At 47.2% G+C, this 23885-nt stretch overlaps 1 pseudogene; it reads right to left on the bottom strand.

Annotated features, from left to right (window-relative positions):
* Positions 1–102: 102 nt before the first annotated feature.
* LOC121835650 lies at positions 103–21371 on the bottom strand (annotated as a pseudogene).
* Positions 21372–23885: the final 2514 nt, after the last annotated feature.

Raw genomic sequence — 23885 nt, 5'->3', positions numbered from 1 at the left:
TCCAGGTGCAGCACGAGATTAGTGACTCTAGATGAATAAAAATACTAGGCTTCAAGTAATTATTATTTTGTGTACAAAAAGAACTCTGGTCGCTTCGTCTAAGGTAAATTCAATATCTAATCTGTGTTTACATGATACATAATAGGCTGAAATATTTTCGAACCATTCGAAACCTGCACTGCTCGCAAGTAGAACTCCTGCAGGTCTATCGCCAAACGAAATGAACACACGTCGGTGCTCGAGTATTTCGCTTGAATCCCCTCCACAACTATGATGCACGTTGCTGTTTCGATCACTTGCGATGTATCTTCCGATGAGTGTGTAAATTGCTATTAGTCGTAAACGCTCTACTACAGGTCTCGCACCTGTACGGCTTTTCTCCTGTGTGAGTCGTCTCATGAACCGCCAAACTGCTTCTCTGAGTAAACGCCCTGCTGCACGTGTTGCACCTGTACGGCTTCTCTCCTGTATGAATTCTTTCGTGATTCGCCAAGCTCCATTTATGACTAAACGCCCTGCTGCACGTGTTGCACTTGAACGGCTTCTCTCCGGTGTGAATTTTAACGTGAGATATCAAGTGAGCCTTCTGCGCGAACGTTTTTTTTGCAGGCACCACAACTGAAGGGTCTCTCGCCAGTGTGAGTCCTCTCGTGGATGGCGACATTTGCTGCGGAAGAGCTTGAGTGAGGACAGAAGCGGCACGGGTGCTTGTCCGGGTTTCGGTGCGTTTGCTGCTTTTGTGGGTTGGTGGGGGGAGAGGTGTCACCCCTGCGGCTGTCACGGTCGAAGGTATCCACTTTGTCGCCAGAGTATGCTTCGATCAGGTCTGTTGGGATGACAGGACAAAGCAAGAAATGTCGGCGCTGTTTTTGTTGTTCTGAACATGGGAATTTTGAGTACCTAGATGAACATGGTCCTGAATACCCACATTATGCCGGTACCGCCTAAAGTAGGTATTCATTCATTTGCGACGTTACAAAGGTTTAATCGTAATGCTTGTAAAGGTCTACAGCCGATCGTTTAAAACTCGACTCTGGCAGCCCCATGTCATTCAGACACTCAGGTCATTCATTCAGGTCATTCAGACACTCAGAGATTATTGGGTTACACAAAATAGCATTCAATGGGGTCGTAGAATAATCGTTGTGTAGCTTAGAAACTTGAAAAATCGCTAAGGTACACAGCGATTATTTTACGAGGGATTTGAAACAGCGAAAAACGCGGTTCTATATCAACAATGAGGTTGACATTTGCCAGTCTCAGGCAAAACTTTTAAAGCTTCAATCATTTGGAACAGCCAAACATCTTTTGGGCTATTTCATGCGTCGAAAAAAATTTATAGCATTTGTGAGAGCTACTCGATCAACCGATATTAAAGGAAAAATACAATTTTGTAATATAAATAAGCAACTCAGCATGCATGGTACATTTCTCCGATATCAAATAATATGTATGTGGTATAACTTTTCGGTTTGGTGCAGGCCGCTAATTAAAACTTAATGAAGTCTCCACGTGGGGAAAACTTTGTCTACCACATCAGACTACTTACGTTTTCCACCTTCTGGAAAACCGAGCCTACAAAAAGGTTTTCTATCCGTGTGGGACCGTTCATGAATCTGTGAGGGTGTGCTAAAAGAGTGCGAGGCTGGATGAGTGTTGTCCCGTGAGCGTCTTCTCATACCTGGTGTTGGTAGTTCCGTGGGCACCATAAGATTGGAGGCAGAAGTCGCACCGCCGTCTGTCCTCCCCTCCTGCTCAATCTTCAATTGTTGCCTCTGCAATTCGGCTCCCTGGAACGAGAGCTCCGTTCCCTTGTCCTCGCAGTCCGTTCTCTGCCATTCGAAGTCGATTGCTGCGTGGGCAAGTTATATTAGGAGTGAAGATCAAATTTTTTTTAGTTCCTTTTTTTAGGGGGGGGGGGGGGGGGAAGTGTTGAGATACGGGAAAAGGGGGTAAATGTCCATGCGTACTATTATTCACCCTAGTAGGGGAAAAGACTCGCATACTATACTATACCAATACAAAAGCTCGATCAGAACGAAACTTAAGGAACAAGCAAACATAAACACATCATGCTGAAGAAGTAGAGAAATTCAGGGGTTTACATTGATATGGCGGTGTAATTTAAAAAGTAAAATAATCATATTACGATCAAACACGCACACCATAACTTGATACTGAATACACCGAAAACGTCAATCGTAAAAATGTACGCGAATCAAACATAAACGCGATCGTTCTCTATTAAGCACGAGATTCAAAGGTTTTACTTCACCTTTAAACACTCGCTAAAGGATTACGTCGAAACAGTCCCACACAAATCGACAAAGACGCAACTGGGTACGATGAAGGAGCGTGGTTTAGTTACATCGCTGTTGCTACGTAGTGCTGAAAAAAGGCAGGCATGCCACAAAACCAACAACTGCATGGTATATCACCGCCACAGGTTTTGGGAATTACAGGTGAACAAAACGGACACGGTGTGTCGTCGAATGAAAGTAGGGAACGGAATAAAAATGTCGCATGTAGTTGGCTGAGGTATGGCAATTCCCTATTTGATCGGACTAGTTGGTTGCATTCATCTGGGAGAAAATGTAGCCCACAGGTCTGGCACTGCCAAAGTGTAGCTGGCTGGTGGCTGGCCGTTCTTCCTAGGCAGCGAAGAGTCGATCACATTCGCGTTAAGAGCATTTCCGGTTAGCTCGGTCTGCAAAGTATAGAAGAATGAGTTTGAATAAACAGGCGCCACCACAAATTACTTTACCTGCCATCATATATGGTCACATTCGATTAAAAAATCTAAAACTGAAGGTTACTAGTGCTGGGAATAGGTCCAGTTGGCTATTCATTACTTGATTAAACTGCGCAGTAAATGATTACGAATTACGACGGAGAAACGAGAAAAAAGAAGGCAACAAACGGGGAAACGCACATTTACACTACAGTTCAATCAAGTAAATAACTGAAGGCCACTTACGAAATTAAACAGGGCATGAATAACACCCTTCGTCAGTACGAGAGTACCTGCGTGAAATTTCAGTCTATTGGACAGGAAAAAATTAAGTCCTATTGCACTATACCATTTCCATATGTGTAAGTTTTAGCCAAACACCAATGCCAAATTTTGACTTCAACGAGAGTCGTTTCATTATATATGCAACGTTTAACAGCTAGGGAGAAGGAAAATGTTAGCCGGTTGCGTCAGTGCCGCATCCACACAACTAATGCTATCATTTACAAAATTATATGCAGTGTAGATCAATCCTGTGAGCCTCGCGTTCCGCCAAAAACTGACATAACCTGGGCTCACTTAGAAAGAATGGGTTTTAGCTGAGATACTTGGTTCACTTTGACAAGTTTCCCTGATACCCTCATGGCCAAAGAGCCCTTTTGATTATACAGAAGCTGATTACAAAACGTTATAATTTAGTTAATTGATCACAAGTATAAATTGGTTACCATTCATTACCAGTAAGAAGTTTACAGTCCCTATTGCAAGACAAATATCTTTTTTTATTATTTCTTCCGACTCAGGACCAGCTTAGGGTGGCATTCCCCTTCGCTTCGTCACCATTAAAGGGAAGCTGAAACACTTGTAGAAAAATATGAGATAGAGGCTAAATCCTGCGTAGTTTTATTCGATAAATCTGAATATTGCGTTCGTTTTCCCCGAAAATGTAAACAAACACGATAAAAGTCTAATTTGGGGGTTTCACGTGCCAAACCAATGACGGGTATCTGGCACGCACCAGCGGAGGACTGAGGAGTAATTTGGACCACCTGGGGATCTTTTGACGTGCAACGGAAAGCTTGGTTACACGGCGCCTCCTCCGCAATAAGCCTCCGTCAGATTGCGGGCACCTCGGCCGGGATTCGAACCCGTCAGATGGGGATCCGGAGGCCAGCGGTCTCGCCTCGGAGCCACAGAGGCGGCTAACCGAACGCGAGAAAACGCGCAAAGCCTCCGACTAGTCCTTAAGTCATACTATATTTCGTTTCAGCTTCGGTCCAGACGCAGCCAGCGCTACAAGCGCGAGCTCCGGGCTTTCAGCATCCCTGCCAAGCCCGCGGGCTCGTGCAATGCAAGCACTGTTCTGGTCCACATGCTCGCGCTTGTAGCATTGGCTGCGTCTGGACCGAAGCTGAAACGAAGTATAGGAACTTTCGGCCGCCAAGCGCGTGTCGCTCGTGTGGCAGCGCGTGCAAGCTTGCCACTTTCCCGCACTGGTACCAGTCGTGACATATAGACGCTTTGCAGCAGCTGTGCATGCACGCCGCCATAACTGACCTTCAGTTTTTGTTCCTTCTTATTTCGTTTATTTCACTTCATCATAACCATAGCAGGCCAGGTTATTGCCATATTAGATTCAACTGTGTCCTTTTCTGGAGCATCGGCCTTTGTAGAGGATCGTCAACTACCGTTTCAGTTGCTAGGCGTCTCGGTAAGACAAGAGATGGTCAGCAATGGCGGCTGTAATTTGGCGCGTGTGTAAAGCGTCTATTTTTCGGGCCTTTTCAAAAATAGCAATTGTGCGCGTGCATAGCTTCGATAGGCGCTGAAGATGCGCGAAAGCAGAGATTCCGAAAGCTCCTTTTAGGACGTCTGTAGACGTTTTCGAATAACTCATATATATGCGCTTCTAACCCGTCTGCGGATAGTTTGGTAGGCCCAATATGAGACTACTGAGATAAAGGAACCAATTTTGGCAGTTGACACACTTGCAACTGCTTACGACTAGAGGCTTGTGAACCATCTTGTGACTGCCGATGGAAGGCCGCTTCTCTACCGATCATATGTAGTGGCCAGTGTTTTAAGCACCTGTGGTTTGCAAGCATGGCAGTAAGAAATGTACAGATCTGCCATTACTTCAGCAAACAATAGGTAAACAGAACGCGCACATGGCACACATTGTTTCACATTTTAGAAATAAGACCACCTCCAGATATTTTGACATAATAAAACAAAAATAAGACACTATTCAGTTTGTCCGCATTAAGGCATACTTAATGGGATTATACAGTTTAAATAAATAAAAAAATTAATAGATGAAAGCCTCCACTAGGCTTTGAAAAGGATGGGGGGGGGGATGAGGGCGGTTGGTCGGCAGGTTATGTTAAGAGACTGCCCAGCGTGTCGGTAAACGAGATTTACCGTCCATTTAAACCTCTGCTATTATGCTGTGATTGAAATCCTGTTCACGTAAATTTGACACGCCTTATTCCGAAAACACGATGAGTATTAAAACTTGGTTAGGGGCTGAGGCGTATGAAGATGAGACTAATGAGGTCTCAAATTAATGAAGGTGCACAGAGTACAGCTGCATTTGAGTCTTCGGGTGTCAGTCATCCCAGCTTTTTTTTTCTTCTTGGAAGTAGTTGAGATTTAGATGTCTGCAGTGTGAATCTTCTTTCCTTCCTCATTCTGCACTGCCTTGGCCGTCTGTTAAAGAGAGACATGACGTATGAGATTAATGACTTGTGATGTTTTCTAGCTAGAGGAATAACCTTAGGTGTCTACTTCTTCCGGTTCTTGACAACAAGACAACAAGGCTGAAGAGGCAGCGGTGGTTCCAGAGTAGAATGCCTGAATGTTGCTGGGTGGCCCTCATAGAGTGGTGGTAACCTTTGCGTCTGCTAACGGAGCCGCCACCTTGTCTTCAATCTTTTATGAGGTCATCACGCTGTTATTTTCATTAAACATTACCACTCGTGAAAAGGCACCGGGTAACCAAAGGAACACGCAGCGTTAGTTTCGAATTTGAGTGATAGGTTTGTTGGTCAACAAACATTCCTGCACAGAAATAGTTAAGATGTTGGAAGATCAGCTGATATTTGCAAAGAGAGGGAAGCATGTAACGTAGGCAGGAGGGGGGGGGGGGGGGAGAGTGGTTTTTGAGGGTTCGAAAAAATCTAACATTTTTACGGGCCCCCACTGCAACAACCCTGCTACGAGGCGCGGGGATCGAACAGACACGTCGCTATTAGCGCCGAAGACTGGCTTTCTTTTTGTGTCCCGAAGTTCAAGGAGACTTGCCGTATTTAAAGAAAGGGTTTGTCCCCGCTGCTCCCCAATGTAGAAACTCTCACCCACCACACGAGATGTACACACTGCAGCCTGCCCCAAAGGAGTCAACAAAGTGCAGCACCCGCTCTGAAGCCCATCTGGTGCTCTTGTAGTTTGTGCTGTACTTGAAGGATAGCGTACTAAAGGGCAACGCAAAGATGACCTCTTTGCGTTGCCTTTCCTCCCAAAACTCAGAATATGCAGGCCTTTCACGATTCGAATATCATTTGAGAAGCTTAATAAATCCCCCAACAAAATTAAAAAAAAAAAAAAAAATTGGGAGGCATTTTAAGAACCCTGTAGTTAAAGTACTCTTTCAAATAGGATTAGAAAACTTGTACTTTACTTTAAATACATTCTCTAAACACGAACTTGTACTCTACTACAGTATTTTTCTGGTAATTTCTCAAGAATGTAAGGTGCATTCCCCAAATTTGGAAACAAGATATGGCGTATCGTCATGTGAAAACGCGCTATCGTATTTCGAGACGTCATCTGGTAACGGCTCTGAGTGAGGTAACGGCAGCTATAACACCGATAAAAATAAGTGCCTTATAAGTGCCTCGTGATAAATAGTTTGTCAGCGAGAGTAAAACAACCAGATCGTGGTGGCTTGACTTTACCCAATATTTGCCGCAATTTCCGAAGAAGAAATCTGATGCTCCTCTGATTATTTTTGGAGCAGTGCAAACCAGATAAAATATAGTAAGAAAAATGCGGTATGAAAGCGCGTCATAAAAGATTGTGTTAAAAAGTATTTGTACTTTACTTTAAAAGTATGTTTATTTATAGTACTTTTTACTTCACGCACATCGCAGCCGGTGTACTTACGATACTTGAAGTACATAACCTCCGATTTACTTTGTACTTTACTTCAAATACTTTTTATGTACTTTACGCAACACTGTAAACAAGCAAACACTGTCTGCAAAATCAAGCTCGGGCAGCGCTAAACCTCAAAGTAGAAATGATGCATCCGCAATACGTCATTGACCTTACGGGTCTCTGCTCGAAGCGTGGGGCGAAATCTTGCGCTGCAGAATCTCCTGGGTTCGATCCCCCCCCCCCCCCCCCCTTCCTCCCCCTGTCCGTTTCGATCTCGACGAGTTTCGGAGCGTGGTGCAAAAGCTTGTACTGCAAAATCTCTCAAATTACACTACGTAAAAGTAGCAAACAACAGCAACAAAGCTATCTATAAGCGGCGTCAGTTTAAACTCCTTCGGAAAACACTTAACGTTCCCACGACCGGGCACAAAAGGCTCGAGATTAGGGAATTTTCGTAGATCGTTTTTGCCGTCCCGCAACGGCTCTCCGCAACCCACTACAATGCCCGGAACTCTACTGCCAAGGCCATCGGCGCGCAGGCGCAGTGGCGGCCTCATCGTTGCGGAGGGCTTAGCGGAGGGGGAAACGCGGTCTACGAAAACTCCCTAAAATATCGCTCCACGGAACCGCTACGTGTCCATGGGGTAGTCTTGGCACAGAAGCTGCTAAGATCACCTTCGCCGTACCCTTAGCATCCGTCTTGCTGGAAAGAGACATCTGTCCAGAAGATCTGCCGCCGCTCGAAGGATTTTGCCTCAGCATCTAGTTACTCCAGCTGGTCACGTCCTTCGCTTCAAAACAAATAAATTCTCGTTCTGTCAACAACAGAAAGAAAAAACCTAAGTTTGGAAGCATTGACGTTTCTACGCTATGAACCAAAACAAGTGGCAAGGATATCGCAACATTGAACGCCGACTGTCACCAGAAAGACGTCACCATCTTTTAGAATCCCTGCCGCCGTGGTACAAAGGTGCGGTCTCTCGCTGGAAGACGGCTTCCAGATCGGCGATCGCCTCCCACTAAATCCTCTGGACATCCCGTCTTCCATATGCTTCTTTTTTTTTTTTGTTGCTATGACAAGAAACGGAATTAAACTGGGAACGACCTAAAGTAGAGTATAAGAAGAAACAAAATACAAAACACTCATCGAAGAACATACTCAAACCCCCGCGTACACGAAGTGCCTGCATAGCCGACGATCCCATGCCTGACGCTACGCCACGCGTAACGACAGGATGTCAGCCATTGACACTGGCGAAATTCGGGGTGCAGTTTCGCACACACGCGCAGGACCAGTTTAAATAATCATTTGTCTTTATAAAGGCTCCCTAGACCTAACGAGCGCAACAACTTAGGTACTTCCGGTTTAGACCGGACAATCCCTTTAAAGTAGCAGCGCAAGCTCTTGATAGAAGTACCGTTTCCTGAAAACACGACCTATCAAAATCTTTTATCAGAGTAGACGATATGCTGGCGAGGCAACGAAAATGCTTGACTCGTGTAGGCACAAAGGTTATAGCCTCAGCAGTGTATAGTTGCAGCGATATCTATATTCTCACACGAAACGATCATAATCATCTCAAAGACCGATGACAGACGTCCTCCTTTTGAATCCGGTGTTTCAGTTTCGCGTACCCTTTCAAGACAGAACAAACTTGAGATGCTAAAACAAAAGTCGACATTCTTACGAGGTGACGCTTACAAAATTTGTCAACGAGTTTCTACTGAGTTTCTTATGTATTCCATTAGAAACTCAACACAAACTCATTGATAATTTTTGTAAGGGGAGGACCGTGACGAGCCTGCAAGAGCAGTGCTCTTTCTCATGCAGCCTCGCGATCAGAGAGCGAGAGAAAGTCTTTGGGCAAGGAAACGTCGAGAGAGAGGGGTGAGGAATAAAAGTTTCGAGAAAGAATAAAGGAGAGAGAGACGGTGCCTGTGGTATTGAAGCCGCCGCCGCGCGAAGGAAAAAAAGGGGAGGGGGGGGGGGGGGGGGGGGGGGCTGGCTACGCGGCAGCAGTTTCTTGGTCTACCCTATCAGCGGCGAGATGTTTCGGTGGCGCCTTCGTTCGGTTACCTTTCGTGACGTCATTACATTGTGAACAACGAGTTCGATGGTGCTTGTAATCAGCATGGTGGAATCCTGATATCATAGCGCTGTCAAAGTAACACTGCCAACACCGTCAAAATTGAAGTTCTTACATTCCTCTTATTTCCGTCGATGAGACATCCTTTGCTCACGTCGTAGTCGGCATTCGGCCAATTGTGGAAGGCCGACCACAGCCACGCTTCCGATCGCTCACGTCGCCAATAGACCTGTTGCAAAACGTACAGCGCACGACTGAAGGGAATTTTGGGAACCCTCGGTACAGATCACGCGCTTTCTCGTTGCGCCTCCGCGACAGCGCGCGCGCCTTCGCAGCTACCCTACCGCCAGCAGCCGTCGTAGCAAGCGTCGTAGCCATCCCCCCAACGTTAGTAACGCTGCCTCCGCCGAGTCTTACGTCGTTGGCGACGTACCGTATCTGTGGCAGCGTAAAGGCATCTCGACAGGTGAACCAATTTGAATACGTTATCCGTCGTAACTGACCTTTACGTATTGAAGTGTCACCGAATCCACTTATTCTGCATCGCAACCGTAGCCTCGTTTACATGAAAGCGACTTTAGCGCATCGACTCCACTCGTTCTTCGAACGAAGCCGTCGCGGCAACGTTTACATGAATGCGCAACAAGCCCTACACGAAGGTGGCGCCACGCCGTGTCAAAGCTCGAAGTTATGCACTTCCGGAACCAGCCACACCACGTTTTCCAAAGCATCGCACGTGGAGCCCTTTCGACGCATTCAGTGAACGCAAAGATCGTGCCCGCTGTCTTCGGCGCTGTGGAAGAAGTTACGAGACGGAAGAAACATAAAAACCCAAGCGTTTAGGGCTCCAGGCCGGGGCGCCGGGTCTGGACCAGAGGCGACCTGTGTGCGCACGCTTTGAGGAAGCCTCCGCGCTTCGCCGCGCCGGACCTCGCCGATCGCGACCGGACCAACCGGACCCCGAGTCCGAAAGGCTCCTGCGCAGCCAGGAACGGCACCGAGGTAGGAGCTGCTCGTCCTGCGCTACCATGCAGTGCTCTACACTGCTCGGAGCTCTCGGTGCCGTTCGTGCTTGTGCCGAAGCCTTTGCGACCCTTTCGGACGCGCAAGTCGTACTTCGCAAGGCTTGGACCCTCACCGAGCAGCTCCGCTATATTCCGCTTACTTATGATGGCAATAAAAGCTCGCGTTTGTTCTCGGGAAAAAAATTGCCGGCGACCATACGGGACCGCTCTCCGCGCCGCCGACGAGGTTGGCCGCCGCCATGCTCTCAGCTGTTCACTCGCTCCCGCAGCGAGCGCCTTCCCATAATCCTCCCCGTTCCAAAATGCGATGCGACCTCCGTTTACATGGGCTGAAAGAATGCGCACTGGCCATCTCGATCCACCTCTGTCTGGTGGCTTGAATGCGATGCGCTTTCTTTGCGCATTATGTCATTTACATGACCGCATTGAATGCGGCAACTGGATTCGATGCGACTAAGTCGCACTCATGTAAACGCGGCTCGTGGCAGGTTTCGACCACGTTTGACAAAGCGTCGGTGCAGCAGACGACGGAGCCGGTACAAAGGAGAGGGATGAGAAAGGGGCAGCCGTAGGCTTGTCGCTCGTCCGACTCGGCTGCACAAAAGTTGTTGCCGTGGTAACCTGTACCTGCTCGCGTATGCCACGTGGTAGCGAGATTACAGACGTTGGGAGGGGCGTACCGAGGACTCCCACTATTTGTGGCGCGGCGCACGCACTTTTCGGATTTTTGAAAAGGGCCTATTTCTCTTGCAGTAATCGGCACCGACTTGGGCAAAACGGCCTTTACCTGGCCTTGGCGCCGCTTGTCACCCTTCTCGGAAACCGTCACACAAGCTTGGAACGTACGAGCTTCAAACTTCAACAACATTAGCAACACGCAGCGCAAAAAGAAAAGAAAAAAAAAACAACACAAACAAAACACGTTTTTAGCGGCTGATGCGATAGTTCAAAGTTCACGCACTGGATGTCGATTAAAATCATGTTGTAAATTACGTTCCTTTCTTCTTACGTGCAAGCGAAACTGAAGCTTCCAGCCCGAGTATGGAAGCCTGAAACGATATCAGCACTGCTCGAGCCCGCTTGCAAGTCATGGGCGCACAGAGCTTGGTGACTTCGCTCGCACCTAACGTGAAACGGAGTGTAAGAACAATAATAATATAAAATAGTATTCTAGTTTTACTTCAGGGTGAAATCTAGAAAGCTACTCTAACCAAGAGCGAAGTTCGTTCATGGGGAAAAAAAATAAAAGAAATGCAGTTCAGACTCGGGAATTACATTTTAAAGGGGCGGTGCAACAATTTGCGGACTTCGGCTAATTAATTGCGGGAATCGATCCCGGCCACATATAAAAGGAAGGACCGAAAACTATTCTTTCCTGCTTGCCCTAGTTTTCATTTAAAAAAATAAAAGAAATTGGTATCTCTGGCACCCCTCAACTCAACATTGAAGCGGCACCAGCTTCGCCTGTGACGTCATTCGGAGTGGCGTTGGTTTCCGGTTGGGTGCCTCTGGCTTCCGTTTCCCCAGCGCTCGCCGGCTCGCCAGGCTCGCCGCTCTCCCGCCGATTCCTGACCAACATGGCGGCATGGGCAGACGGCCTGAGCGACCGTCGAGAGCAAGATGCGCGCGAGGCGGCAGGCAGTCGAAGTCGAGGTCGAGACACCAGGAACACTAACGATACCACGATACTACGGACCACGACCAACGCACTCCGTCGAGCGAGGGAAAGACAAAACGTCCGGGTTGCTCGTGTAGCCGCCGTAGGCGCCTCGGGCGTCGACGAGCCTCACTTTCTTTGCACTGCGGAGTGAATATAGATTTCACATTTAAATATTCTAATACCCCTGTCAGACGGCAGCTAAAATGGCATTTACGCCAAATGACATTCAGGTTTTCAAATGACATTCATGATGGGACCTGCCAGACGACAACTAAAATGACATTTAAGTGATGTCTATTACAATTGCGATCGCAAATTCGTCTCGTGCACATAGAACACGTTTGCGTCAATAAACAATTTTAACACGGCAAAACACTTGTTTTTGTGTGTGTTGTCTGCTGGGACAAGAAAATATAACAAAAAACTGGGATAGAAAGTTGCGCTCACTAGTTTCTGACGAAAAAATAAAGCGAAGCGTGGGGCGAAATCCATTAGCCACCTAACGTCGTCATAAGCCGATCCGTAAGCCGAGCTTCCCGCGCTCGCCACTACAGCTGACAGCTTGCTCGCACAGTTCTTTCGTTAATTTCGGTAGTGCTTGCTTGCTCTGGCTGTCCCTCACGCTCGATCTTCGGCTGCCGTGTTCACTTCTACGTCTGCGAGGGATCTTGGATGCCGTATTGCGCTTCCGCCGTCACTATCACGGCGGTATGGATTGATCTTGGTTCGAGCGTCTCCGGCTGTTGAGAAGGCCGTCCATCATCGTCGTAGACGCATTCCGCGAGCTTCGGTTTGAAGACAGGCTACCGTACCTACTAACGTACTGCGTCTTCAAGCAGGCGTTTGGCTGATGTCGGCGACGTGATCAGGCACCTTGTGAATGTGTGTCGGTGTTACATAGAGTGCTTGGTTCGCCAGGTGACTTGCGTGCACCTAACCACCCCAGTGACAAAGTGAGTCGGCGCTGCAAAGCTATACTCTCCTGCGGAGGACAGAACCATCGCCAACTTGCTCGTCGTGAGGCAAACCACTGCCAAGTGATCGCACCCCTCCGACGCGACTGGCCGAAGATCTTGAGCGCCCGCCGCGACCACTGAACGGTTAAACACACACGGGATAACCGAACTGCCCCAGGACTCCCTCAGGTCATAGGGAATCGCTGTAGGAATGCCACCTGGGACATCAAGTTTCAGCACCAGCGGCTACCAAAGCACAATAAATATAGTAAGTACCCTTTTTTGCGAAAACCAAGAAAAAAAAGAAAAAATGTTTGAACTAGTAGAAATAATATCCCTACATGTTTTTTTAGCTCTTAGAAAATGCAGGCAATCTTGTTTCAAACTCTCAAAATTAAAAAGATAAAAAAAAATTCACTTGTCTTCCTTTTACTGAATGTCACTCAAAACTAACTGATATAGCTCCTGTCAGCATTCTAAAGTTATTCGTTAACTTGTTTTAATGTGAATAAAACAACTGGATTGATCATCTTCCCAATTGTGCATCTTTGATGAGGTGAAAATGACTGAATAACTGTTTCTAAATACGAGACAAGAGTGCCAGCTTCTAGCACTGTAAATACTATGTTTTGAAGCTATAGAATGTTTGCCATTCTGTGAAGTTTCCAAGAAATGTTCCAAGCTAGCTGTGTGGTGAAATTTTGACTGCTCTGCTTCCCCATTGAATCTACAATTTTGAGAATAATATGTCTAAGGTGTAAGATATTTTATGCCTAGAGGACTGATGCATCTGTTGCAATGTTTCTATCCAACTACAGTGATTCCTCTGGCTCTCCTAGACCACTGCTACCAGTTCCAGTATCTCAATGTTGGGATGCTGAGGCAGTTTCGTGACCATCTTCCGGAGGTTGGCACTGGCTAGCACTCGGGAAGCAGTGACGCCCCAGGCACATATGGCCACAGTCAATGGGACCGCCGTGTCCCCACGGATCCTGTGTAACCACGTGTTCCTGATAGCATCCAACATGCTCAAACCTTGCCCAACCCAGGACATCATCTTGCAGGGAACGGCACGTCGATCAGTCAATTCCGTACATGCGACGACCCTCCCAGACTTCTCAGCATCACTCCCAACTTCTTGTAGTGATGGATAAATTTCAGCCTACTACTGACTTGGAGACTTAGAGTGGATACAGGGGCTATGGTTTCATTTACTTCATGTGCAAGTGAAGCTGAAGCTATGAGCATGAGCATGTTGCCCTGAACGATGCTAACACTACATGACCGTGCATGCTTGGTAGCGACATTGAAAGCCTGGATCTTGCACTTAAAATGAAACGAAATCTTGCGTTGTGAGTGTTGTGTGTGCATCTGGCATCATCGGCGAGTCGGCAGAAGTCAAGCCAAGGCGAGTCAAGCTGGTTTTACCGAACCGTTTGTCATTCTGGGGACTCGTCGTAAACCACGTGTCTCTTGTCTAACTCCTCTTTTCTGCACGGCCAAGTCGGCCGCCTGAATAAAGCTTTGGGCAACAACGAGAATGAAGAAATTCAAACTCCGAGGCACGCAACCACACTTTTTTGAGCAACGACAGCTTCGTGGCAACTTGGCAACGACGAGAGCATATGGCGAAAAAAGATGAGCCTAACGTTGTCATCAAAGGGCGGCTGAGACATCTCGAAGAGTTCGACCCAAAAAGATTGAAACATGGCCCCTGTACCAGGAGCGACTAAACGTTTTCTTCATTATACTCAACATCGTCGAGGAGTCCCCAATATGCGCAGTCCCGTGTAGCGTTTGTGGACCAACAATCTACTCCGTCGTATGCTCGTTGTGTGTGCCAGTGGACTCCCTATGCGGACATTGTGTTGGAGCTCACCGCCCACTTCACACCGTGCCTGTCAGTGATTGTTCAGTGCTTTGCGTTTCATAAGTGCAGCCAACAGCGTGGAGAAAGCATCTCGAATTTCGTCCCCGCCCCACGCCGCTTCTCCGAACACTGCAACTTTGGTGAGACCTTGTCAGCCATGCTATGGGACCGTCTGGTGTGTGGTGTCCTGGACAAAAGGGTGCAGCGTCGTCCGCTGGGCAAACCAGTGCTGGAGCTCAAAAAGGCGTTTGAGGCTGCAGATCCTTTGCCTTTGTAGGATTTGCAGCAACGACATTGATTTCCGTCAACAGACTAAAGGGGCACTCAAGTGGATTCTGAGATCGTCTATTTATTGGCATAACTCAATCTATGGGCTTTAAGCATTCTAAAAAACCCAAGATAGCATTCAAGGGCAGCCGATTTTCATAGTAAAAATCCAATTAAAGATTGTGGCACGCCACCTTTTCTGTGCCGTAGCGCAGAACACCAGGGGGTGCCACCGGACAGGAAGGCAGCATGGGAGGGCACGCGACAGCCAGTCACAAGTGACGGCTTCTCGGCGGACTGATTTTTCAAAGGCGCACATGTTTGAAAATTTAGTGTGCCGGGAAGCCATTATTCGTGATTGGCTGTCATGTGCCCTCCCCTGTTGCCTTCCCGTCCGATGGCACCCTCTGGCGTTCTGTGCCACAGGGCAGAAAGGAGGGCATGCCGCAATTTTTAATAGAATTTTAAATAGCGAGATTGACCGCCCTTGTATGTAATTTCGGGTTTCTTAGGATGCTTAGAGTCCATAGATTGAGTTATGACATAAAATAGACGATCTCAGAATCCACCTGAGTGCCCCTTTAAAATGATGACCGCCTTCTTTATTGAAAGTAGCTACCCACTCAGCGTTCTGTGCAGTGCAACATTTCGCGACACAACGCTCTATTTCCCCAACCAAGATCTAAACCACCATGCAACACCCTCATCATCACGTTCCATCCCTCCATACCCAGGCTCAGCAGACTAATCATCGAGACCACTTTCCACGTGGTAGACTCTACAGTTATCTCTAAAGCACCCGCCCTAACGTCCTATCGAAGCACAACTTACGATCCCTTCCAGTATGCAGCAACCACTCCGAAACCCCCTCATCTTCACGTTCCATCCCCCCATACCCAGGCTCGGCAAACTAATCATGGAGACCACTTCCCACCTCATAGACTCTACAGTTATTTCTAAAGCACCCACCCTAACTTCCTATCGACAGCCCATCTTACGATCCCTTCAGTATGCAGCAACCACTCCGAAACCCCCTCATCTTTACGTTCCATCCCTTTGTACCCAGGCTCGGCAAACTAATCATGGAAACCACTTCCCACCTCAAAGACTCTACAGTTATTTCTAAAACACCCGCCCTAACTTCCTATCGACAGCCCAACTTACGATCCCTTCCAGTATGCAGCAACCAGACCACAAAGCCTCAGACTTTGCTCCCTGGTACCACGCCGTGCGGCACTCCGACATGTCCTGCGTGCAAACACACCGGCCCTCCTTACAACCTGCCAATGAGAATTCCTCCGGCCCTTCAAAAGTGTCACAAATATTAGATAATGCTGCTCTCCAGCTAGTGAAGGCACATCTAAGATATCATAATGACCACTGTGCCCAGTTACACCAAACGCTCACCGTCGCTAAGACTCCTCAAGTCCCTTGACTCATCTTTCGATTCACACTCATGCAAACTTGTTGACAAAATTCTGGAAGTCAACTCATATCTCTATGCCGATGGTCTCACCTGTAAATCAAGGAAACTATACACTCTCTTGCCCCGAAATGATGAGGCTTCCGTCCAACGCATTGATGATGTCGCCATACGAGACGATTTACCCCTCACTGCCCCTGAACACGTTATCTTATCGAAGGGCCCGTCCTTCGTTCCTGCACTTCAAAGCCGACCTTACCCTTTTTTGTTTTTACATGTGGGCAGCAAACAATTCTTCTGATGCCTACTTTTAGATGCCCACTTCACCCAGCATCCGTCTAACTTTAATCGCACCATGTTCGACACCATTAACCCAAAGACTACTTACTATCCGGACCCTGCTTCCCGCCAAACACCCTGAAACTGACAGTTCAATCAAAGCATGTCGTAGCATTCTTGCCAACTCCTCTAGCAAACTAATCTCTAAATACCGCAATGCAACCCCACAAGAAGTTACTGCTCTAAACTCCCTTCGAAACCGCGCTAACCTCGTAACCAAGCAAGCCATAAGGGTGGAAACGTGGTGGTCTGCACTCTGTAACGCCTACCCCTCCCTCAAGTTTACCTCACTGATATCGACATGCGCTGTCAACTTCCTAGACTTAAAAGTCACTAGTAACGGTCACAGGTTCCACACCTTTGTGCACTATTCGCGACTCCAGCGACCTATAGGGGACGCCACCACCAAACAAACATGGCGGCTGAGTCCAGGTCGCGTCGGCTCGGCCGGGCCGCCTGAACAGGTGGCGCGTTCAATTTAACAGATTTTATTTTGTTTAATGCCCAATTTTATAGGTGTCTGAACTGAGACGGTTAAGTGTAGCCGGCCCAGATAAACTTGCAAAGCATAGTTTTGTTTTGCCGGTGTTTTTTGTTCTTTTCATGTCAAACTTTCGTTTCGGAGATTTCGTTCAAAACCGAAACTATGGGCTCCGGAGAGGCGGTAATATACTAATCAGTTTTGATCATCTAAGGAAAGCGGCAATGACTACAGAATCGTTCCACAGAAAGTAACTTTTCAACTAACTCGCATGCCTCTACCATGCGACTTATCTGTCCGCGAAATCGAACCTTTGTGCGTATCCGCGTTTAAGAAACAGCTCCAGTCGTCTGCTCGGTCAACAACACAGGCTGCAGGAAAATTACGAAAATTAAGCAAGCGCTTCTTGAGTCAAGGACCATGTTAACCCGCTGGCGCCCCACTAAGCAGCTGATACTCGTATTTCAATCCAGATTTTAGCGAGAAGTCATTTTGACGAGCGGGTTATGTATTACATTACGTAGTATGTCCCCCTAAGGTGATATTAGTATATCTTCGGGTTGAAATATGAGCTTAGTTGACTAGCTATTAGGTGAGCTGCTGAATAAAAGTATATTTGAGAGGCAGAGAGATACTACTTAAACTTAGCCAAATGGTTCTATAGCTGGCAGCACAGAGACAAACTGAAGAGAGTCTTCATCGAACATTCACGCAGAACCTCTCTGCATTGAACTTTGCTTCGAATCCTGAACGGAAAAAAATTAGAATTTTTTTTGGCCGGTCAACCTGACCAATGTAGACGTATAATGCTGCTGGCTTCGACATCCTCGTAATATAAATATTGGAGGCGCGATAGGTCAAAATGCCGTGACAGCATCTTACGTCGCGAGACTCGTCCCTCACCTTTTGAAAACAGATAATTTCCCTCATTCATCATTTGCAGCGAGCAGGCTTTCCTGAATCAAGTAACTGCGAAATTAGCCAAACACCTTCAGTATGGTCCAGAGGCTTTTTCGGCAAAAAGCAGCCAAGATGAATAGCCAACGCCCCGACCGGCGTGAGTGGCTCAATCTTGAAGCTAACCGAACACAACCAAACTCAAGAAAAGCAGCTATCGAACCTTCCCATTCACTTGACTGCAACATTGATGTTTCCTCCAGTGCAATGCCTCGTTTGTCACCCTCAGTTCACTGTTCTACATCCTTATAAAGAATCCACTTATTAGCTACCAAGTAGTCGTCACTTTGAATGTGATTCGAGATAGACAAGAAATCAAAACGTTTTTCCGTGATTCCTCCCCATCCAAGAAATCGAAAGCACGCGACCGTGTGTTGTGGAGTAAACGGGCTTTCAAACACGTGATGGAAGGAAACAATTTACTGAGGCCTCACCACACTAATGATCACTCAGGCAAAGTTAAGAAATATTCGGACCTTCGTCAAATTACATTAATTGTTCGCCACCGCGCCGACTACACGTCTCCGCGAAAGCCACCAGAGACGCGGAGGGGCGCGGAGCGACCTGGACCGGCTGGTTCCCGGTTTTCCCGCTTGGTGGCGTCCGTTTTGCTGGAGTTGCGAATAAACCCACTGACAGCCATAGCTACCTTCTTTACTCCTTGATCCATCCTAGATCCCAAATCAACTCTATTCCCTTCTCACAATTCCTTCGCCTCCATAAGATTTGCAGCGACGAAATCAATTTTCGTCTTTAAGACGATGACCGCCTTCTTTACTGAACGTAGTTACCCACTCGACCTTCTGCGCAATGCGAGCAGTTGCTTCTCCAACATTTCGTGGCACTGCTACTGCGACTCGCATCTTCCGAGTGCTCTAGTGGGGCATGTCGGGCTGCTTCAACGAGCCGAAACAGCTTCTATGACTATGTGGCCTTTTCCTTTTCACACTTGTCAGCTCAGCTGCACATTACTGTTTGTGCCGGCCCTTATACCACTGCTTCGTCGGCCTGTTCTGGTACTCGTGGCATCATCACTGACATCGCCACTAGTCTCAGGTATCTTGGCGTCAATACCAGTGACAGCCTTGATGCTGGATATTGGACTGTCATCGTCAGCCTCACACAATTATTTTATTGCTGCTTTTCTAGAAGGTACCTCACCCAGGTTGCTTTCTGCGATACTTTTACACTGCATGTCTGAAAACAAGTGAGGAGAATGTCACAAAAGTGGCCATGACTGCAAGAAATTGCCACTTATTTAGAGACAGTGATCCCGGGAACTTGTAGATTCCTTTGTAATGTAGCCAGCTCACTACTTTGCCTACTTCTATAGTGGCCCCCAGCAGCAGATGTTTTCTGGAACACGTAAATATCTCAAGTAGAAACTGTGCAGCAACTGTATTCAATGTATATATGCAATGCATTATTAAACAATTTTTAGGATGTTTTGGAATAAAATTGTGCACGTATCATGTAAACACACGTAACATATTTCGCTTTGAAACAGTATGGGATTATCCAACATCAAAGAAAGCTAGAAATAGAAACATTGAGAGACTGACTTCACGCAGCATTTCTTTTTATTTCATTTTGGAGGATGTCAATGGGAATGTAAAAGCCGGTCAAAAGTCAGGGTGACGAATACCTACACTACGTTTATTAGAACAGGGCATTTACAAGATTTGTACCACTTAAAGAAAAGTAAACTCTTTTTGTCGTATTGCATTCTTCCCAGAATCTCTACTTCGCGGCAGCCAAGTAAAGATGCAGCCAACTTCGCAAGCTGTTGCCAGAGCAACAAACGCGAAATTTAAAGCGCTGCTAGGCGAAGTCAGCTAGTATAAACCACGACCAAGCCGGCCGTGCAATGAACTCGTTCGAGGTACGCAGTACTCGTTCGAGGTACGCAGTGCTGCGACGACCCACACACACAAAACGAATACTAGGCGGCCGTTCGCTCTGATAATTGTTTTGCGTGCTCCTGTTGGCTATGCCCACCGTTAAAGTTATATCTTACCCAAAAATGTTCCTTGAGGTTTCGGTAGCGCGACGTATATCTTGAGGAAACGGAGGGCTTCTCAAATCGCCCGTAGGCCGGTGCAGAACCCGCCGTTCCGCTTCTGCTACCGAAGACCATTCGAGGTGCTCGTCTCACATAGTTTGAGTACCGACGTCTCGCGGAACAGGTCGCCTTTTTTTGTCGGCAGGCGCTCCTTCCGATATCGTAAAAACGCGTAAATGAGGAGCGCATCGCAAGTGGAACCAACGAACCGAGAGCCGACCGAGGCGAGCACACGAGAAGTTCAGTGGTTCAGAGCCATTAGGCCTTCTGGATAACTGGAATCGCGAGTAGGTTAAATAATTAGGAATGTAAAGTGCGTGCGAAATACGCGTTAAAGAAATTATTTTCGCAATTAAAACGATGTAAAAATTGTTTCCGCAATATATGCCTTCTTTTTTTTAAAACAATCCCGTAATATGTGTCGAGCGCTGCCGACGAGAGTACGCTTTGCGAGCCGTAAATGAGTTTGGGGAACTCTGTTTACCCGAAATGGCATTTAGGTTAAATGCCATTTGAGTTGCCGTGTGGCAGTGCCTAAATGACATTTACACTGAATGTCATTTGGCGTAAATGCCATTTTAGCTGCCGTCTGACAGGGGTATTAGCTTGAATGGTAAAACAAAATGGCTAGGTGGCGGCGTAAGCTACCGCCCGATCCAAAGGGCTCAGCCGTATTCATCCAACCATCCATCCATCCGATGACGGCGACGGCAGGTTTTGTTGACTTGCGGTAGATGGCGCCACAAATAATTCATATCCTTTTAGTGGCAATATTAGGCTTTTGAAGCGTTTCTGCATGCCTAAACAACAAAATTTTTTAAACTTAATTTTAAATCAAGCTTACAATTGCCTAACACTGTCTATCACTTACAAAAACCACTCCGAATGACGTCACACCACAGGTTCCATTTGTGGCCACCATGTGGCTACAGGTTGAGAAGAAAAGCGTTTTTTATTTTACGATTACGCAGCAAAATAGAGGTATTTTGGGGTATGGTGGCACTTTTTCTCTTACTTATGCCGAAGTAAACAATATAAAAAATACAAGCTGCACATTCGTTCAGTGTAAACATCATTGCACCGCCCCTTTAACGTCGAGAAAATCTTGCTTGCTTACGATACTTGTCGCATACGGCATTTCGTAGAGCCTCGGACTAGATGACTCGATGAAAACGCCCAAACACCAAATATTAGTAGAAAATGGTTGCGCTTACCTGTACCAGCAGGGTAGGTGTCACAGGGCCTCTGAAGTCCGATTGTAGGAGTGCATTGTGAACGTCCCTCAACTTGCGATCGCCGTTCCCCATGATCACTTTCTTCTTCGGTCCCTGGATCACGAGGCACTCGACGCTCATTGCGAGCTTCAAATAATTAAAGAAATCGCGAATACTACAGGATGGGAAAGAAAGAATGCCCTCGCATAATTTGCGGTAAGAAAAAAAAAAAAAAAAGAAAACATCCAAACTGTAGGCACTGTTGCGTACCGGCTAGCGCATACACAAACTCGGAGCATGTGGAGCGAAAGCTCGCGCTGTAGAACCCAGGATCCTGTGTTCTGCGTGATGCACGTTAAAGACCCCAGGCTAGCGGTTTTACTGAGCTGGCAAAATGTCTCATTTACAGCTGAGAGACTCGTTGCCCGTTGAGGCAGACCAAGGTCTAAGCTGTATGAACATGCACAAAACCCAATCTTTAAAGCTTAGCAGGCCTGAAGCTCCGCAAGCTTCCGTCGAGGCCGTGGAAAATACAGCGGCCTCGGAGTTGAATTAATGCCGTAAATCGAGTAAAATAAGCATTCCGTTCGAGATGGATTTTTAAACGTGCTATTTGACTCGATATTTGGAATTAATGCGCTCGAAGCCCGGCGTTGCCCTTGGATTCGATGAGAAGTCAGATCAGTCCTTTGACACTGTCAGTGTTCTCTGCTCCGCGAACACATCTTGATCGAACGACGTTTTGTGGACGTTTGAGCGTAGTTACTGAAAGCCGAAGTCAGCATTTTCTTCTCTTTGCCGATTGCAGAACGGTCTTTCGTTTGCGCCTTTAGCATGATCGCGTAGCTGCCCAGGATGCTTGCTCTATTTCGACCCATCTTCGTCCCCGCTGCGATAAAACAGTCTATTCTCAAGAAATAATTAAAAAAAAAGTGTACTTACCCTACGAGGAAAGGTTATCCATCCGGGGTTTATAGCTTGTCTTTGTAGAAGTGAACAGCATATTCAATCGACGAGAACGAGCATCAGCTTGCGTCGAGCAACTGCAGATGACACCGACCAAACTACAGCCAACTTGCACCGTTGCACGGAAAACATTTCTCAGACGCAATGAATCGTCCTCAACACGGCGACGGACTGAAAACAAACTGATCACCAAAATGATATCGGCTATTCATGCGTAAAAAGTGCACTTGAAAAAAAAAAAAAGTGGGTAACTGTAAGAGGGAGGGGGATGCTTTTTTTAGATCTGCTTTTGCAGAGGTGGGAAGCTCCACGAATTCTTCGCTTTCGTTATCTCGAAACGCGCGCAAACAATGTAAAAAAACAAAAAAAATATTGGCGACGTGAGCGATCGAAAGCGTCGCTGTGGTCGGCTGCCACGATTGGCCGAATGCTGACAATGACGTCAGCAAAGGATTTCTCATCGACGGAAATAAGAGGAATGAAAGCACTTCAATTTTGACGGTGGTGGCAGTGTTGCTTTGAGAGCACTATTGTGGTAACTCGGACAAAGAGGCAGAAGACGTGATCTCGCGAAGAGACCGCGAGCGAGCTCGAGTGAGAACACTGAGCGCGATTGACTGGACTGAGCCGATATGAAGCAAGCCCTAGGTTAGCCAGCGGCATACGTTTTTTTAATCATGTAAATAAACCCCCAGTCACTACAATTGGCGACGAGGGTGTTCCAGCCATCATCCGTGTGCATCAACGGCATAGGTAAAGCCCCTTCAACCCGAACGTCCACTGCTCTAGCACCCTGGCGGAAGCTACGACTGCTAGGACTTTAGGAAGGGACCCCGCCGACGCTGACACAAACCGGTGTGTCTATGCTGGGGAGCAAACTAAATGATGAAGATAACTCAATCGAGCGCTGATTGGCCGCCCGCTTAGTCACGTGAGGTGACGTCACAATGCGCTTTTTTTCCCTATGAAGTTGGAGCTATGCTCCCGAAATGATGCAGTTGGCGGTGACGTCAAAATGTCGTCACGATTCAGTTTGGCGGTGCAGATAACTTTGTAGTCGAGGTGGCAGTCGAAGTCAAACTCCATCGGAAAGATGGTGACCCTAACGTTTGGGTCGTTGCTTCTAACAGCACAAGCCGAGCGAGTTTTTCGCGAGCATCGCAACGCTTTTGATATGTCAGAGGTAAGGTTTGTGAGAGAGTATCGCCTTACCAAAGGGGCAGCTCTTTGGCTCTGCGACAAACTTCGCAACAAGCTTGAGCGGCGATACGGTAGGCCTCATGATATCACGGTGGAGCAGCAGGTGCTCGTCGCTCTCAGATTCTTCGCCGCTGGCGGGTTTCAAGGCACAGTTGCGAGCGACGAGCATATCGCTGTTCACCAGTGTACGGTGAGCCGTGTCTTAGTGGACGTGACAGAAGCCGTCATCGACTGCCTAGGCACAAGCTGGCTGCGGTTCCCGCACACCCGTGAGGAAAAAGCCGAAGCGAAGAAGAAGTTCTTTCGACGCTGCAAATTCAGCGGTGTGATTGGTAAATACCTTTAAACTTATCAGAACGGTAGCGTGCTTACATAGCGAGGGCCTGTTCACACAGTATGGTTTACCTACGTTTGGCCGTAAGTCCCCGGGATGTGCGATCTTTGCCCTCGGCACGAATGTCCCTTGGGAATGTAGTCGATCGTGGTTCA

This window comes from Ixodes scapularis, unplaced genomic scaffold, assembly GCF_016920785.2.
Source record: "Ixodes scapularis isolate PalLabHiFi unplaced genomic scaffold, ASM1692078v2 PGA_scaffold18__7_contigs__length_3171195, whole genome shotgun sequence".
NCBI classification, from domain to species: Eukaryota; Metazoa; Arthropoda; class Arachnida; order Ixodida; family Ixodidae; genus Ixodes; species Ixodes scapularis.
The sequence above is the reverse complement of the archived record's forward strand: the minus strand, read 5'-3'. Positions and strand labels throughout refer to the sequence as shown.